This window comes from Tachysurus fulvidraco, chromosome 16 (assembly GCF_022655615.1).
Source record: "Tachysurus fulvidraco isolate hzauxx_2018 chromosome 16, HZAU_PFXX_2.0, whole genome shotgun sequence".
Taxonomy (NCBI): Eukaryota; Metazoa; Chordata; class Actinopteri; order Siluriformes; family Bagridae; genus Tachysurus; species Tachysurus fulvidraco.
The window spans coordinates 19,578,170-19,588,825 of record NC_062533.1 but is presented as its reverse complement, the minus strand read 5'-3'; positions in this window follow the sequence as shown (position 1 = coordinate 19,588,825).

Sequence of the window (10,656 nt, the reverse complement as noted above, 5' to 3'; positions counted from 1 at the left end):
ATGAGATGTGTGGGGTGGAATTGTGAGCATAACAATCCCCTTTCTCTTTGCTTAAATCAAGTAGTAGCACTATGAGATGGTCAGAGGAGCACTTGGTAATGCTGAACCAGATGTTCAAAGAACTCTGCAAAGGTGTCTTCATTGATCCAACCACTGGTTCAATTTACCTCACATCATCTGGCTCACTTTGCCCCATAGCCACCATTTTGGTAAAAATGGCCTAGCTTAGCAATTCAGGCTAACTTTTAGCTTGATGATTCACATAGTTTTATATGTTGACAAATCACCAAAATGTTTAGACCTAAACTTTAGACCTAGATAAATTTGCTTTGGCACAACAGTGAGTATACCTGAAATGCAGAAAATCAACTTTAACAAGCAAATAAGTGTTTTTGTGAAAAAAACAACTTATCTCTTGTCCCATGTGCTTCTCCTCTTCACAAAAAAATACAAATGATGGAGTCCTTCAGAATGTATGGTCACATTACACCAAATTTGCATAGTTGCCCAGAAACAGGGGGTGGGTCAACTTACCCACTGGGTCATCTTACCCCACTCTCCCCTATGTACTAAGAACACACAAGAGCTATGTTCATATGTGATGTGTGGTATGTTGGACACAAGCTCTGTTAAATAAATATCATCACATTGTCATGCCAGAACTGTCACTGTATAATTTAGTGGATAAACAACAGTATTGTTTCTAAATTTATTTGGGTGCATAGGATGACCTGGGTGGGTGTGGGATTTCCTGGCCTTAAATTGTGTCCCAGTCCAGCCCTGGTCAGTTCTGTGAGTTTTACACAATGAGCTCCTTTTTATCTCATCCTTAAGAGTGAATCGGAGATTGGCGGGTGACATGAAGAGTGTGGATTACAGATCATAATTAATCAGGGACTTTCTGTTTTTTGACCCTGCAGTTTTTGAGAGCAGGCAGAGAGCCTCCACACCTTCAATGAAGACATAAAGGATATAAGGGTAGGCACTTCAGAACAGAGAGAAACTGGTCTGAAAATTTTCTATTGAAGATTTAAGAAGATAAAGCCTTTAGTTTTTACATAAATTACTGCAGAGAGAAATTATTTCTTTGCATATTCAAGCTTTGGAAGTTGGGTTCAGATCATAGAGTCTTTATACTTTGAGTTAAGCAATTCATAGTGAAATGTTTAATGAAATCATTCATGACTAAAGCTGATGTTTGTAATCACTAATAATCAGTGTTGTAATGTAACAGAGTACAAATACTTAAGTAGAAATTTCACGTATCTGTACTTTACTTCGCTATTTAAATTTGTCAACTTTCACTTTTACTCCACTACATTTCCTAGATAAAATGTATACTTTTACTCCGTTATATTCCCACTAAACATCTTCGTTACTCTTTACTACAAAATAAAATCAGAAGAAATGTGTGTGACTGTAATAAGGGAGGTTTGGTGAATCACTGCTCCTTGATTACATCACGCTCCGCAAGCTGCACGGAGAAGCACAGGTACGCGCAGCGTGCACTCGCAGTCAGAGCTGGAGGAGTTAATGTATAACGTTAATCTGCTGAAAGCTGCAAATACGGCAACCAAAAGCAGTGAAATGTCACTTTTCTTATTACCAGAGTTGTAGCACATTAAAATATTATTGCAAACAATCCATTAATTACTAAATAAAAATAACATTTATTGATTTGGTCTTTGTCTTGTGAATATTTATTTATTAATGACTGCATTCATTGGACACACTGTTTGTAGAGAATGCACACATACATGAATTGATCTGATTCGAGACTGACATCATTACATCATGCATAACATTTTGGTGTCCACTTTTGCCATTTAATAACACCATAACTTTTGGCTTACTATGTAGTCATATAATATATAATATAAAACTCTTCTTGTTTTAAATTCTCACTGAGGGCTAAAACCCCTAAAGATGAAACCCTAGAAGCGCCCCTGATCTTATACCTACTGAAAATCACTGAAATTTTACTTTTTACTTTTTACTGATATCAGACAAATATCAGACAGATTGAAATGAAGTTAAATAAAAACGTCTCATGCCATAAATACTATTAGGCTCACTTCACCTCAACTTCACCTCAGAGCTGTATTTTCTCCTTTTTATTTACTTTTTTAACTCATTTGTATTCAGTCATGTGCTATTTATTATATGAGCTCTTATTTGCAAAGTAATCAGAGATGGGTGGGTGAAAAGGGGAAGGTGGATTACAGATAAATTTCCAGGGACTTTCTGTTTTGGGGCAGTGCAACATTAAGGATAACATGATTGGAAAATGGATGATGTTCTCAACACACTATGTGTGTGTGTGTGTGTGTGTGTGTGTGTGTGTGTGTGTGGGGGTGGGGGGGGTACTGATGAGCCAGTATTTTATGCTGTCTGAGGTAATGTAATTACTTTTCTCAGTGAAGGAGAGTGATGGGATTCCTTCCTCTATCCAGATTGTGTGTGTGTGTGTGTGTGTGTGTGTGTGTGTGTGTGTGTGTGTGTGTGTGTGTGTGTGTGTGTGTGTGTGTGTGTGTTGCTGTCCTTCTTTTAGAAAAGTACAGGATTAATTAAAATAATGCTACAAGATACTGAGATACAGATCTGGTGAGAAATACAACAGTGAAAGGATCTGTCCCACAATTAAGCATGAAGGAAGAGATGTGATGAGGTGGGGAACCATTTTAGCTGTTGGTCCTGGTGAAAATCAATAATAAATTTAATAATAAAGTTCATAAAACAGTTTTCTGTAGATTTACCCAGAAGAATTAAACATGTAAAAGAAATGAAAGGGAAAAGCTACAGTATTCCATACTGTTACTTTATCTATTTATGTAACTTTTGTTAATTTTCTCACCAATAATAGACCATGTCCCCAGTTGCCAGATATGAGTATTACACCCCACCCAATTTATTGCAATTAAGACAACTTAAGTCTTCTTTCCAAAAACTTCCTTCAAATGCCAGAGGGGTCAGGAATGGCAGGTGAGGACCCAAATGCAAGGCACAGATAATATTTCAAATTACCAGTCTTAAACAGGGGGAAGGCACAGTTCAGTAAAACAGAGGGGCAATGTACAGCAGACAGTCCAGTAATCTGATATTTTGGAGTAAATAATCGGTAAATAATCCAGAACATGGGCAAACAGGGCAATGCAGGGCATGCAGAAAATAGCAACATGGAACAAGACATGGTCAAATCAGGAAGTGCATTGTGGAGCAGACAGAATCGAGGTCCAGGAACAGGCAGACAAAATCAGGTAGCTTAGGAACAGAAACAATGGAAGGATGACTAATCAGTAGCACAAGGCAGGCTGAGAAGACCATCTGGGAAAGAAACTGGCAGCGTGCTTTCATACTGCATGGTCCGATAAAATGCCTCTGAACTGAAATGGAGATTGAGTCTGCAGTTTAAACAATAAGTCTAAGTTGAAGTTCAAATTAAAAATGATCAGCCAAACTCACAAAGACTAGATTCATTTGAGGTAGGTTTATTGAATCCATTTTGAATGTTGAATGAGTTTGGTCAATAAAGTTTCATTTTAAACTTGAATTAGATGAAGATCAGATCACATTTTATGACTAATTTAAAGCAAACAGGTTATTGGAAACTCAATGAGACCCTTTTATAAAATGAAACGTTTAATATGAAAGTAATAGAAATTGTTGACCGGTTTTTGGCTCAGACTAAAGTTATAAATACCTTTGGAAAATATTGGGAGCTCACTAAATGTGAAATAAGGGATTCAACCATTTCAATGGTGGAAACTCTTCCCTTTGCTAAAAGTCAAAATGAATGTAAAACTACTAATAACTTTAGAGGACTATAATAAAGGAAATTTAATTTTATTTATAAAAAATAAATGTATTAAAAACATAATTACTAATTGATTTGGATACTATTCATGAAGAAAAAGCAAGAGGAGCATTTACAAGATCTAATCAAATGTGATTGGAACAGGAGGAAAATAATAGAGTACTTTTTTAACTAAGAAAAGAGAAATGAAGAAATATCTTCAATAAATTAATTGTTAATAAATAATACAGTGCCACAAAACTACAAAGAGATCTCCCAACATGTTACTCAGTTTTATAAACATATGTACACCTCTAATTTAGTTCATTTTGATCTGGATAAATTTTTAACTAATGTGGGGAAAGTAAAAACTATTAGCAAAGATTTCAAATTATTCTGTGATAAAGAAATAAAATTAGAAGGAATTAAGGAATGTATTCATAAAGAACAGACTGTATTTATTCCAGAATATTAGTAATAATATTAGATTTACTGTAGGATAGATATGATAGATTATAATGAATACATATTGGATTATAGTCTTATATTTGTTGATTACTATAAGGCATTTCATACAATAGAACTCGATTTTTTAATAGTTCCTTAAAAACAAGTGTCATCTAATAGATTTGAACTTGGCAGAAGGATAAGACAGGGTTTTCCATTTTCTCCTTTTTTATTTGTGCCGAAATAATAGCTTTTCATCTTAACAAAAGGTGTTTCCAAGGTATTATTTCTGCTAATGTCAGACATGCGCACTGAACACTCTCTCTGCCGCATACTGACAAGACACGCCCCTTTATGCTAATGTCAGACATGCGCACTGAACACTCTCTCTGCTGCATACTGACAAGACACGCCCCTTTCTGCTAATTGGCTACACGTTTGTTTTGTTTTGGCCCGACGCAGTTTTCTGAAGCATTTTTTCAAACATCGTGCACCCCAACTTTAACTTATGTCAATTTGCGGATGTTTTTGAAAGATACACATGAACTGTATATCTTTATGTACACTTGAAGATATACATGAAGATCTCAGAAATTATTTTTTCCGTTAAAAAACTGTAAATTATCATATATTTGTGCAGGGGCGGTTCTAGAATTTCATCTTTAGGGGATTTTAGCTCTCAGTGAGAATTTAAAACAAGAATAGTTTTATGTTATATATTATATGACTACATAGTAAGCCAAAAGTTATGGTTTTATGGTATTATTTAAAATGCCAAAAGTGGACACCAAAATTTTATGCATGATGTAATGATGTCAGTCTTGAATCAGATCAGTTCATGTATGTGTGCATTCTCTACAAACAGTGTGTCCAATGAATACAGTCATTAATTAATAAACTAATATTCACAAGACAAATCAATAAATGTTATTTTTATTTAGTATTGAACCTACTGTAGTATCACCACAGTACTGTATATATACACAGCCACACACACACACACATCTGTGTACATTAAGTTCACTACTATAGCAGAAACATGCAGTAGTAGAACAACTTTTTATACCTGTAGCTCCAACAAACTTTTACTTGTGGGATAATATAAAATACATCCTCACAATACATACATTTTAAAAGAAATGTCTCTAATTAAATAATGAAAACTATTATAGAAATATTCTTGGAATGTCATTTGACTGGTGTGTGTGCGCTTTACTAAGTTTGTAAGTGTGAGCACTAGTCAAAATTTTCCAAATGTAAACATTACAATTTTGAGTTAGAAATGTTTCATTTGTGAGTCAATACTCAGTGGCTTCAGTTTGCAAAGAATAAGCAAACTAGAGAATCGAATGATGAACTTCTGTATATGATTAACTAAAAGTAATTTTGGTAGACTTTGATAACACTGAAAGCAGGTTAACAAGGTAAAACATTTATAAAATTCCCGTCTATAACCGTCTTTGCGGCTTTCCGCCGATTAACGTTATAGATAAACTCCTCCAGCTCTGACTGCGCGTGCACGCTGCGCGTACCTGTGCTTCTCCGTTCAAACAAAGCAGACAGCTGAAGACGCACTTTTGAAAGACTACAACACACGCGTGTAAAAGCAAAGTAAAAAAAAATCGCTCTTGGATCAAACTGAAATAATTTTCTTTCCCATCGACGACATGTCCTTGTAATGATACACATGCCACAGGCTAGGGTAAGCAAAACCAAAGTGATGTTTATTGAAGTCCGTGAGCAGATGTATCGTGAGCAGATGTATCGTGAGCAGATGTATCGTGAGCAGATGTATCGAAATCGAACTGTACGAAGCACTACGAAGTTGCAGCACGCGCACGCGCACACACGCTGGGGAGAACAAAGGGGAAGGAGAGACGGGATCCTAGACAGGTGTTGGTAGATGCGGGGAGAATAATCCTGTTGCACAGAAGGCGAGGGAGAAGGAAGGAAAGTCGATAGCTGTGAAGCAAACGGGAGTCTGGAGCTTGAATGACTGCGGGGGGAAAATCACGTTAGAACATACGGGACCAGACAAAGACTGAGTGACTGAGAGTGGCTTATATAGGGTGTGTGTTGATTGAAGAATGCGGAGCAGGTGGTGCTAATTATTGTAGTACTCAGGGGAATGTGAATGCTGGTGAGTGAGAGAAGGACCTGGTGACTCCGTGACAGTCCTGCATTTTAATGTCATTTTTATTGTTTATTTATGAAAGTAAAAATTATTATACTTATAGTTTTAGGGTGGCTGAGATTACAGACAGGGGGCTGGAGCCACCCTGAAAAAGGTCTAGAGCTGTATTTGTGGTATTCCAATCAAAAACATTGTGACCTATCTCAGATATGTGTAACGATTTAAACTTTGACCCAATATTTCGAAAACCAAACAATAGATTCAACATGTGTTTACAAATGGATTTCAGAGGAGAGGATCCTTTTTGTCCAGGGCTGAAGGAATCTACAGATCAGTTTATGTTTCTTTATTATTTAAAATATCCTATAAAGTCATTAAAACAAATTACTATTTGATTGTATTTGGAAAAGGAAGCCACATTATTTGAGAAAAGGGTTATTGTGTTATTCCAGAGATATGGGGGCCTTGAGCCATTAAATTATGATACTCCAAACAATGTATTTAAAATTAATTGTATTACACGATACTTAAAACAGAAAGCTAATATGTGGAATACTTTTGCCAGATTCCTGTTTAAGTCAATTGGTGAACTTGAATTCTTGTTAAAATGTAATATTTTTTTCCATAAAAAAGTTTACATACCTATAAGATATTATATTTGTAATAACAGATATTTTATATAAACATAAATCCTTTTTTTATAATATATGGTTCACAAATAATATATTATTCATTAGTCAGTTTATGAATAGGGATGAGGTTTATACACAGAGTTTCTTGACTAATTTAAAATCCCAATCAGACCCATGGGATGTGCAGTTGTAATGGTCACATGTCAATGAAAAGAAAGCCCAGATGAGAGATGCTATTTCTTTGATCTGTTGTTTGTACGATATAAAGCAATCAACAAATCCAAGTTGACACCTCCCATGTGTTGATTGTAAGTAAATACTGCTGCAGGGCATGGGACCTTGATGGTTCTCTTTTGGCCTCTGTCCCATCTGTCGACATGAGATACACATAGATAACTGAGAAGGGTGAGTGACCTGTTGTTATACCATTTCACTGCATGTACTGTAGCTGGGTATCTCAGAAATAAGCTGTTTTTCCCTGGAAGGACCCACGGCCAGATCCTATCAGATCAGCATCTGTCATCATGGAACTAGCTGGTAAGCGATTAGAGCACACCGTACCCAGACAAAGGATGCCTTGCTGAGACAACACAACCACCAGTGGTATTGAGGTAAACCAGTTGTCAAAGAACAACTTGACATTTATATTCTTTGGTATTGATTATTCTAGGCACAGTACTACATTCCCACTTGCTCCTACATCTGGAAGCCGAGGTGGATGTACAGCTTTCCCAATATAACTCAAAATTGCCTGGAATACCATCTGATCCAGCAAATACGGTACAAGGTATTTTGTAACCCCATTTTCATGGTATATTGGGGCAGTATTGCTTGATTTGGCTCTTGCCTTTAAATGGTACCATTTGTTCATCCAGACTCAATGTCTCACATGTACTGTAGGCAGTTACCATACAGTATTAGCTTGATGAGGATGTGATTTATGAGAGGCCAAATCGTGCAAAGCTCATCGTAATCAGTCATGTCTCTTGTGGGCTGGAAACTATGGGAGCACTATAGGAAACTATTATTGCGGAAATGAAGAAATCTTTTGATTGTTTCCCACAGTGCAAGATGCAACACATCAGCAACACATGCAATTCGGCTACTGTGGCTACAAAACATGCGAGTAGCTGGAAGACCGAATAATGGCATGTGGAGTTCAGTGCCAAATAACTGTTCAAGTTCTTGAACAGTAAGGTTAAGTGGCTCGGCAGGGTTGCACTGGATGCTGTACAGGTTTGACTCATAAACAATAAGGTCAAAGATGTCATCAGAGAGAAGGTGGTTAAAATATTGGTATGGAAGCAGAATTTCACGGGTTGGTTATCAGCAAATACTTCGTTACTGAAGCTCTTATGCCTACCGAAAATCACTGAAATTGTACTTTTTTACTTTTACTTCAAATACTTAAGTACATTAAATATCAGATACTTTAAGACTTTTACTTGAGTAATATTCTAAAAGGTGACTTTCACGTCTACCAAAGTTTTTCTAGTACGATACTTGTACTTTTACTCAACTATTGCTTTCTAGTACTTTATACAACACTGCTAATAATGTGGTAGGAGTGACCAAATTATAAACTAGAAATAGCTTTTGCATCACGTGATATCAGACAACTATCAGACAGATTGAAATGAAGTTAAATAAAAACATCTCATGCCATAAATACTATTAGGCTCACTTCACCTCAACTTCACGGCACCCTAGGCAAACTCCTTCCCTGTGCATACAGTACTTTTCAAGGCACGGCAAGTTTATTTATATAGCACATTTCATACACAATGGTAATTCAAAGTGATTTACATAAAATAAAGTCAAATAATCATAAAAAACAATAATCACAACAATAAAACAACAAATCCAAAAACTTTTTAAATGATTTAAAAATTGATTTAAAATAAAATAGATGAAAAAGACGAAAGGATTATACATAGTGCAATGACATAGTTTGGACGTAGCACAGTGTTCATTCAGAAAATGCACAGTTAAACAGATGAGTTTTGAGTCTAGATTTAAATGTGTAAACGTTTTAGCACGTGATCTCTTCTGGAAGCTGATTTTAACTACGGGCAGCATAATAGCTAAAAGCAGATTCCCCTTGTGTGGTGTGAACCCTTGGTATTTCTTACTGACTCGATCCTAATGATCTGAGTGGTCTGTTTGGTTTATATTCAGTGAGCATATCTGCAATGTAGTTAGGTCCTTGGACACTGAGTGATTTATGATTGTTTCACTTAAAGTTTGCCAAATGATGTGAGAAATTGTGAGCTGCTATCTAGAAAAGAAACTTTAAAAGAGTGGAGACACTGGTTATAGGTGGCACAAAGTCTGTTCCAAGTCATTAATGACTGCAAAAATCTTTTTCCCCCTCTGCTCCACCAGCCGGAGCTGCCCCCTGAATATTGATTGATGTCCTGGTCAAGGTACACTTCTGGGTTGCTCTTAAGTCATGATCATGAAGTATTAGATTTATTTAATTGCTTTCATTGTTCATTGTTTGCCTATGTACCGATTTGGTTTTGTTACTTTTACTCATGTATATCGTTGCCTAACTTTTTTTTGATGTTTTCTCCACATATTGTCTTTGCTGTGTTTTGGGACTTTTGTATGTTTTCTCGACTGTTTTGGATTAGTTCAATCTGTTTTCAGTAAACAGCACATACAGTTATGGAGTTCACATCTCCTGTCTCTAAATCTTAGTTACATAAGAAAGCTGAGTCATCTTACTCTGAAACAGAAAGTAAAAGTGTTGTAGAGGAAAAACTTCTGACCTGAGCATGAGATCATCAAAAAAAAAGTTCTTCGCTGTCTGCAGCCATCTATTATCTCTTACAGAATACTTTTATTAACAAAAAGTCCCCTAAAGAGCTCAGTCCTTTACAGTAAAATATTATTTTGCAAGTCATCACCACAAATTATTGTTCTGTTTTTCCTCTTTATTTCCTCCTGTTTGTCATATTAATTTTTAGATTGTACCAGTTTGAACAAAAGCACTCAATTTTTTAAAAGTTTTTATTTTTCATATTTAAACAGTAAAAGTACAGCACTATTACTTTGTCACAGGGTTTATTTCTCTCCTAACACACAGATTAGTTTTATTAAACAAACTTTTTTTTACGACATCCTAGTGTATTTATTTTATGCACATGTGTATTGACTTGTAATGCTCTTGCAAATGACACTGCAGAATATCCATTATAGAGAGAATCTCTGTTTAAAACAGCAGAACCAGCATGTTCTTGTGGTGTTCTACTTAGAGCTGTTCTCTCAGTCACAGATGGCTGCCAGTCGTTAGTTGTTCATCATTGCTAATGTGTGGTCCAGAGATTGTAAACAAAGATGAATGAAACTGAGGGCCATGGGATACACAGACCAGCCTGTGTGGTCCATGGTGAACAAACTGGACAAGCTCAGAATTTATACACTCACTCAGATACTGATAACTGACTGTAATATTATAATCTTCTTGGAAACTGAAGCACACTTTAGCATCTTAAGATGATAGAGAAGCAACAGCACAGGTAAAAACAGCGGTGAGGGCTTATACATTTATGTAAACAAAACATGGTGCAGTGTCTCTATAACTGTTGTTTCTCTCTGCTCTGTTGATCTTAAATACCTCATAATTAAGTGCAGGCTTTGAAAGC